Here is an 8,597-nt window from a genome sequence, read left to right on the forward strand (position 1 = left end):
ATTATTATTATTATTATTATTATTATTATTATTATTATTATTATTATTATTATTATTATTATTGTTATTATTATTATTATTACTGTTATTACTATTGTTATTAATATTGTTATTAATATTGTTGTTACTATTATTATTACTATTATTGATATTTCGTTGCGCTTGCGATATATAGGGTGGCGCACTTGCGTCGCACGAAGCGCCTCGGAGTTTAGACGTTATTAATTTTAGGTTTAATGGCAATATGCGGGTAAGGATTACGTGATTCGTGAAAGATTCGTCTCGACAGTTAGGGAAAGCTCTTAGTGTTGAAAGCTTGCGAGAGAAGAAGCCAGTTTATCATGTACAGAAGTAACGGTCTGTTGATGTTATAGCGTTGCAAAGTAAATTTGCAAACTTTCCACGCGAGCGCTTTATTACATAATATTTTTATTGTTTTCAATTGCCAGCGAATAGTTCAGTTTCGTTAGCTAATGCATCGAGTTATCCATCGTCCTTCACGTATTTCACCTCGATTTGATTCGACAAATCTTGGAAAATCACGCACAGGCTCGATACAATTAAATAAAACATAATGAGAACAATATCCCGAGTGATTTTAATGACAAATTTCATATGGTATATTTATGATCATTTAAATGACGATAGTAGCATAAGATTGTCGTATAATCGCGATAGAAGTGAGGGTTGGTGTAATGGAGTGACGAATTTCGTGACACGAGTAAACAAATTCGCAATGTCGCAAGAAATATCGCAATCCCAGAAAGTTTCGTCAACGACTTTAGGAATAACAGAAGGCAAGGCGCAGCGCGTGCAGACCTCATGCGAGAAACTTTAAAGACACCCTTTCCAATCTAACTTCGAATAGGGAAAAGGCTCAATCACGCCGGGGCGTAATTTCCTCGAGGTAATAAAAATCATTGCCAAGGCTGCGCGTCACGCCTTGCGTGCACGGGTCTACACGGAGTCCCACTCGCAAAATCTCGATGTTCCGATTTATCAGCTCGTCGAATCAGTTGGCGTGGCGCAAGGAATATGGGCAGCGGGAGAGTTAGAGCTAGAGAGCTAGATAGATAGATAGATAGATAGAGAGAGAGAGAGAGAGAGAGAGAGAGAGAGAGAGAGAGAGAGAGAAATCATGACCGAATGTAGAAAGGGTTAGGTGAACTCCCCGTGGACCGAGAGTAACATTGCCCGTTCCATCATTGTGTCTCCGGTCTCGCTTGGTCGACGAGTTACGCGCGCACCACCAGCAGTCATGTAGGGTGATTTTTACCCCCTCCCCCCACCTAATTCCCCTCACTACTTCCCCTTCACCCAACCCATACCATTAGCTCTGCTGTATCCTTTTTTTTCGATAATGTCTTTTGTCTTTTCAAGAGTCAAACTTTTCTTTAAAATCGATCGCTCGTGATATGATGTTCTCGGTTTAAGCGACCTACGTAGTAGATACGTTTTTTGTGTAGAGGAGGGTGGCGGTGGTGGGTGGGAGGGACGGTTGAGCCTCCAGTGGTCACCAGCTTTTATTAACGAAAATCATAAATAATCATTTGAGTGTTAGGTGGTATTAAATTTATGTTGAATAACACGTCGATTATGCCGATAACGGATGCTATTCTCATAAATACTGATTTATACGTATAATAAGTCAGATACTATACAAAATATTTCATGCAACATACGCGACAAAAATACCTTTATCTCGCTTTATCTCATCACTCGCGCTCTTTCTCGCGATCCACAATATTTCATCGAGTAAAAGAATTCGTGTCAATTGATTATACTTACTGCGCATTATAGTCACAATGCAATTGCAAGGCCGACTTCCAACTTCTCTCATTCGTCATTTACGCATCATTCGTTCAAAAACTTTATTATCTTTTTCGTTTTCCAACTCTCCGATTGGATCCAATTGGCCAATAATCCAGAACTTACGAAAAAGTAAAGTCCTCGAGAAAGCCATTCGCTTTAGCCAAAGTATATAACATGTATGCCAAAATCTTATGGCGGGTGGTTAAATCATTAGATTTACAAACGATAGAATTACACAGTCGTTTACAAACCCTCAGAATTGCTTTGTACGATTACACCTGGAAATGAAGCTTCAACAGGAGCATTTAAATAATTACAAGCCTACATCAAGTTTATTACACGACATATATCCGATACACATCTAGCCGACCGACCATATAAATACTTAAGCCAAAGCAATCACATCTGTATCCACTCACATTCTCTCTCTCTCTCTCTCTCTCTCTCTCTCTCTCTCTCTCTATAATTTGTAGCTTTCACTTCTCGTTGGCTCATTAAGCGACGCCCCAGCGACGGCTTTCGGCCCCAGGATCGGGGATCAGCGCGCGTGCGTCTTGAAGCGCGAATTCAATCAGCAAACGAGCGGCGCGAAGCAACACCCACGAGAGCAGGGGGATTGCGAACCCCCTTGTACTCGAGAAGGGGTGAGAGACACGGGGATAACGACTTTATCCAACGGGCTCCTGCTCATTACTCTCGGGCAGGAAAAATTTATTATTGGCCGGTTTAACGCTGTCAAAATAAGCGAGCCCGGCGTTATGATGAATAACGCCGCGAGTTTGGGCTGCGCCGTTACCCTCGACTCCTCGCCGCCTCGTCCATATTCCCGAGCTCGAGCCCCACGGGGGATGAGGAAAATGTTGCGAGACGGGTTTTTAAGTGATCGCGAGCGACGACGTTTCGCTCGCCCGGTGGCTACAATTTTTCTTTACTTTTTCTTAGCGCGCTCGCTCGGCGAATATGGACTCGCATTAATGTCCTCGCAGGGGCTGATCTTAAAATTGAATTATCGCCCGATTAAGTCGCGCTCGGCCGTTCTTCTTCCACGCGACGCTTATTGCGATTTATTGCTCTATTTATTGATCTATTTATTGCTCTATGAATTTTCGGAAAATGACGAACGAACGAATGCAATTTGCGAGCTCATCTCACTCGCGTACTTCGAGCGTAGACAATCAATGTGAGTAACTCGTGCCCCATAAATTCTTGTAAATATTTCGTTATTTATCGCGGACAATTGTCCAATGTTTGCTTTAATGCAGCCATAATTCCGCCTGCTGTACAATTAAGTATCATTAATAAATAGTACGGGCAGCTTTCGATGCTTTCGACTTGAGCTTGTAAAAATAGCATGATTTACCGTTCTACATCAAACCCATTTTTATCCCTATTTAATGCAAGCCAAAAAAAAAAAAAAAAAAAAAAAAAAAAAAAAAAAAAAAAAAAATAAATAAATAAAGTCCCAGTAGCAGTAACGGTGCTCGAGCCACGCTTTATATCGATCCAATCTGAAAATTCAATTACACGTCTAATTACGGGATGAACAACTGGCTAAAAGTGGAGAAAAACCTGTAGGATAAATAAGGATGAATAAGACTTCAGGAGCTGAGCGCTTAATAATCGCAAGCACAAGAGGAGCCACTAATTGCGTAGAGTCAGACCACCAGCTCGGAATATCGAGGGCTAAAGATGCGCCGCGACGCCTCTGGCGAGGGCCACTTTTCTCTCGTGGGGAACGACGCGACACCCTCGTGTAATCAGATCCGGACTGACAGCTATCCGGCAGCCGCTGGTCGTCGCTCCCTTCAGATGTCAACTTAGTCAAGACCTTTGTGACGAGAGTGAGCGAGATGGATAGATAGATAGCTTGTTATATGGATAGATGGATAGCGAGAGAGTGAGCTAGACAGAGAGAGAGAGAGAGAGAGAGAGAGAGAGAGAGAGAGAGATATCGGGTGCTCGAACAAAGTGATAATGAACTGCACGCGTAAGGAGCGCACCGACATATATCGTATATGTGAAACTTTCGTTTCACGCCCAGACCAGGCATTTTGTAATTCATTTGCTCGGCTCTCGCAGTCTTTCATTCCCGTTCCTCATGACTCGACATTTTAATTATAAGTACTCTCGCTGTTGCGCTAATTGCACAGATGCATATTTACAAAGTTGTCCTTACAGAGGGCATGAAAAGTTTATCTTACGGATCCAAGGCAATGTAACTCAATGATGACCTAAAAGATGTTTCATAAATGTGTGTAAACCTTATCCGCCTTCTCGAAATTATCTCGTCTCTTTTTAGTTATGTGTCCTAGATCCTAGGCGAGTCCTTTGCCATTCTAGTTTCACAATCGGATTCCTATGACGCGCATTCATTGTATTCTATAACGATTATGCCTCGAATAAGATTCGTTGAATATTTCAAGCTGCCTGAAACGTAAGCGATCCAGATATCTGTCGACTAAACGAGCATCGCGAAAACTTTATCTGAGAATGAGCGAGTGAGTGAGCGAGTGAGCGAACAAGCGAGAGGGAGAGAGCAAACGATGAAAATAAATACTGGCAATAGTATTTTAATTTCGTGCTTACGGCGATAAAACCAGCGTACTGTACTAACTTCCACGTTTGCGAGTTTACTGTATTGGGGAAAACAAAAAAAAAATTTGTCGCAATCAGTTGGTACAAAAGTCAACGCGATCGCACGAACGAAACGTCGCCGTGCGTGTCTTTTTCCTTCGTCTTTTTTGTCCGATGCTCTCTCTCTCTCTCTCTCTCTCTCTCACTCTGTCTGTCTGTCTCTCTCTCTCTCTCACTCTGTCTACCTGTCTCTCTGTCTCTCTGTCTCTTGAATTCGTACGCTCGCGGTCAGCACATACCATTTCTTCGATTCATTAACAAAGGACGTTTTGATAAATAAAAGCATTACTCAGTCGCGCGTATAAACGTGCACATGGAGATAAAGGAGTGGCGAGGGGCCGCAGACACGGGAGGCGAGTGTACAGCCGGCCGGTGGAACGAGAGAGACAGACGAAGAATCGGAAGATAAGATCGGCGGGTGTCCCCGCGTTTTAGTGGTAGGCCCAGCGGGATGTCCGACACGGTATTAATACCTCGCCTCCGAAGCACTCCCTCCTACCCTCTGATCGTCTCACTCTCTCTCTCTCTCTCTCTCTCTCTCTCTCTCTTTCTCTCTCTCACTCTGTCTCGTGCTCGCGTCCTTCCATAACCGAGCTCTCGACTACTCGGGACACGAGACCGTCGTCCGTATTTCCCCGCTGTGCGTGCGATTCTCAAGAGCGAGACTCGCGGCGAGTGTGTGGGGCCCATGTGGGGCCAGGTAGTGGCACTACCGGGAGGCCGATTACTACTGGGCCGCAAGGGCAAAATTCTCGTGACGCGCCACGGCAGTGACGATAACGTACAGCCGTGTACCTCCGGTGCTTCGAAGTGCGGCAACCTAAGCGAGATTAAGCGTCGAGATTGGACGAGATGAGCGACGACAAATGGCACTCTTGCAATAATGACAGCCGAGGTTGATGCGCCGTTTATAGCTGGACAGATCGGCTTTTCCAAATTGGCGTAACTTCTTGCGGACTCGGCTCATCATGAAAGCTAAAAAAATCCTGGCTATATTCGAGTGTGAAAATTTACTTTGTGTACGATACATAGATATTATGATTATTTGCCAATGCCACTGACGACAGTTGCTTTTACGAAACGACTTTATACCACGTTTATAATTATTATTATTTAATTGGTTGATATTAATTATAGGATATGATTTGGCGTTTAGATTGATTTGCCAGTATCGTTGAATGATAATCGCTTTATACGTCCCATGCCATATTCGTTGCTAACGTCTTTTTTATAATCAATTTTTATATTGGATTCTTGGAACAACTGAACCTCCTCGCCAGCTAATTCGGTTAATTAGATCAAAGACTTGCGTCGTCCATATGGGCTTATCGGCATTTTTTGCACCGATAACTTTTAATTTTTTGCCCTTCTTTGGTTGCCCGTTGAAATTTCGGTGATAGCGGCAGTCTCTAAAATAACAAATATTCCCACTTCAAAGTTACGACATTACGTATTCGCTCTCGGTTTGTCTGTAAAATCTGTTGCTTTTATGACGGCAATTAAAAATATTTCAAAACGGTATTTCAGTTAAATTTTTGTTTCATATATATATATATATATATATATATATATACATATATCGAAGGAAGTCGTACGAATAAATTTCACATTTCACGTTTATATAATAATAAAATAGCATTTCACTTAAAAATTCGTGAGTAATTGATAGTATCAACTGTGCAACGTTGTATAAAAATAAAATTACCATTACATCCAAAAAACTTACATATTGATCGCACGAAAACCTTCGATAGTATCTTATAACTCTTTTTCAGCAAAATAAAAAACTTTATTTATGGTGTGAATAATTAACTATAATATAATTTAATGAAAAATTCATGAAAATTTTAAATACATATTCTTATTCAAATTTCTCATCCTGGAACTTTTATTTGACAGGAGATCTTTGATCTTATCCTATATTAGGATTTTATAAGTCCATCCACAACTCGAACCGTGCAATCTAACTAACGCGTACTTGGTTAAATTGTAAAATTCGCGTCTTTTTATTTCAAATTCTTTTTCAACATTTTGTTGTTGTTTATCTCTCTCGCTCGCTCTCTCTCTCTCTCTCTCTCTCAACTTTATTATTAACCTTATTACTCTCGACGCGCGGTACTCACAGTAATTAATTAACATCGATTAATTACTATTTGCAAAATTATCTTACAAGATACTTTTGGACGCCTTGGGGCTGCATTCGTAGGCAACCCTACGACTTTTTCACAATTCAGACGTTTGAGGATCAATTGATTTCATTGCAAAATATTCGTTTGCCAAATCGACTGTTTAATGCGCGCACGACAACGACTCTGGCCCATTGCATATTCATGGGGCAATGATCCGCGCGCTCGGATTAAAATAACTGACCGTATGTGATTTAATAAGAATTAAGCGATCGGCAGTTTGTAAGTGAAAGGATTCTCGAGAAGCATAATTAATAAATCATTCCTTCCGCATGGATAATGCACAAATGTGCTAATTAAATGTCATTACGCTCGGTCCAGCCAGCCCTCGTTGATCGCGAGATAAAACGCGTAACGTATCTTCGCGGCCGCATGATTAATCGTTAAGCGATTGCCGATTTAGTTGAGAACCATCAATTAATTCAGGGCTTATCAAAGGGCCGCAACGATTCACCCGATCCACTATACGATGCGTTGCAACTCCCTTATCTCTGGTTTATCGATACTCGTACTACGTATTATTCCATGCTAAATTATTTCTTAATTCCTCCAGGTCACGCTTATATTAATTATAGAAAAACTTTAGCCGATCGAAACTTGAGAAAAATTTCGAAACTCCGGAAATGATCCATTAGGTGCTTTCTTATTCAAATTTACCACCATTCGAGAAAGGCCAATATTATTAATCGGAGATAATTGTGAAATTATTTGTCTTTATGATCGAGTCGAATGCGTAAGTGTACAATATGATTATTATCAACAATCAAGAATTCTTACGAAATGTCTTAAAAATTCTATAATACTTGTTCTTTTTGTTTGTTTGTTTGTTTATTTATTTGTTTTTAATACAAATTCGATTTCTTTGATATTTTCTAATCATACGACGCTCATTCGTATTTATTATTAATATTTTCTTAGTAGTGACTTAAAGTATCTAAAATTTTTAGCATCAATAGACTCCTTATTCCGTACGAGTTTTACTTTTAAATAAAATATTACAAGATTTTCATTCAAATAGCTTTGTAATTTATATTTCCTCGATACTCACGTGTTTCACAATTTCATGCATCTCCAATGTTAGAGATTAATGTTTTAATAAAAGTTTTATAATTTATTTTATTTGTACAATTGTATTTTTGTTGTTGTTGTCTTTTTGCTAATAATTTGTGAACGTTCTACATCTAAAAATTATTTGCCTCAGTTTGATTATTTTTTTGCTTGACACACCTGTGCTTATAATGGTAAAACGCAAACCTAATCAGTCGACGTTTTAATTAATGAAAACATCCAATACTTTTCTCACCACAAGGCTAATTTTATAATATTTTAATATTTTAAACATTTTACGCGATAATTAATTGACTTATTATTCATCGTAGCGCTATACATTTAATATTTTGGAAAACTAATTTTACCTCATCGTTATTCTTTACGTAAAATTTATCTTGGCATCGATAACAAAATAATAATAATTTTCATCTATTAACATTTTTTTAATGCCCCCCCCCTCCTTCGCGATTCCCTTTGCTATAGATCGCTTTCAAATTTCCAACATCAATTTCAATTCTCTACCAGGCTTACGCTTCTTAAATCTTAAATTCTTTTTGTTGGTTTTCTTTCTTCTACTCACTATTCAACAGCGATGAGAATCATAATTCATACGTATAAGAAGGCACAAGTCCCGTATAATTGTCGTTAAATACCGTTGGTGATCTATTTAATTATGCCAAATATTAATCACAGACGCCTTTCCATTTAAAATCTTGATTTTTAATATAAAAATTCTTAGAGGCATATTTCCATTATACCTTTTCATTATTCATTTTATGACAACTGTCTTGTCCTAATATTCTCTCTGAATTTTTACATTAAAGCTGATCGGAAATATATGTATATATATATATATATATATATATATATATATATATATATATATAGTTTTTTTATTTGCATTGACAACATTTT

The 8,597-nt window shown here is 39.2% G+C and overlaps 1 protein-coding gene across 1 annotated transcript in view; it reads left to right on the top strand.

The window, feature by feature from the left end:
* Window positions 1-8,597, top strand: part of LOC105369041 (T-box protein H15) — a 51,842-nt gene that overhangs the window by 19,232 nt on the left and 24,013 nt on the right. The window lies entirely within an intron of this gene.

Source organism: Ceratosolen solmsi, unplaced genomic scaffold, assembly GCF_000503995.2.
Source record: "Ceratosolen solmsi marchali unplaced genomic scaffold, CerSol_1.0 scaffold1, whole genome shotgun sequence".
Classification (NCBI taxonomy): Eukaryota; Metazoa; Arthropoda; class Insecta; order Hymenoptera; family Agaonidae; genus Ceratosolen; species Ceratosolen solmsi.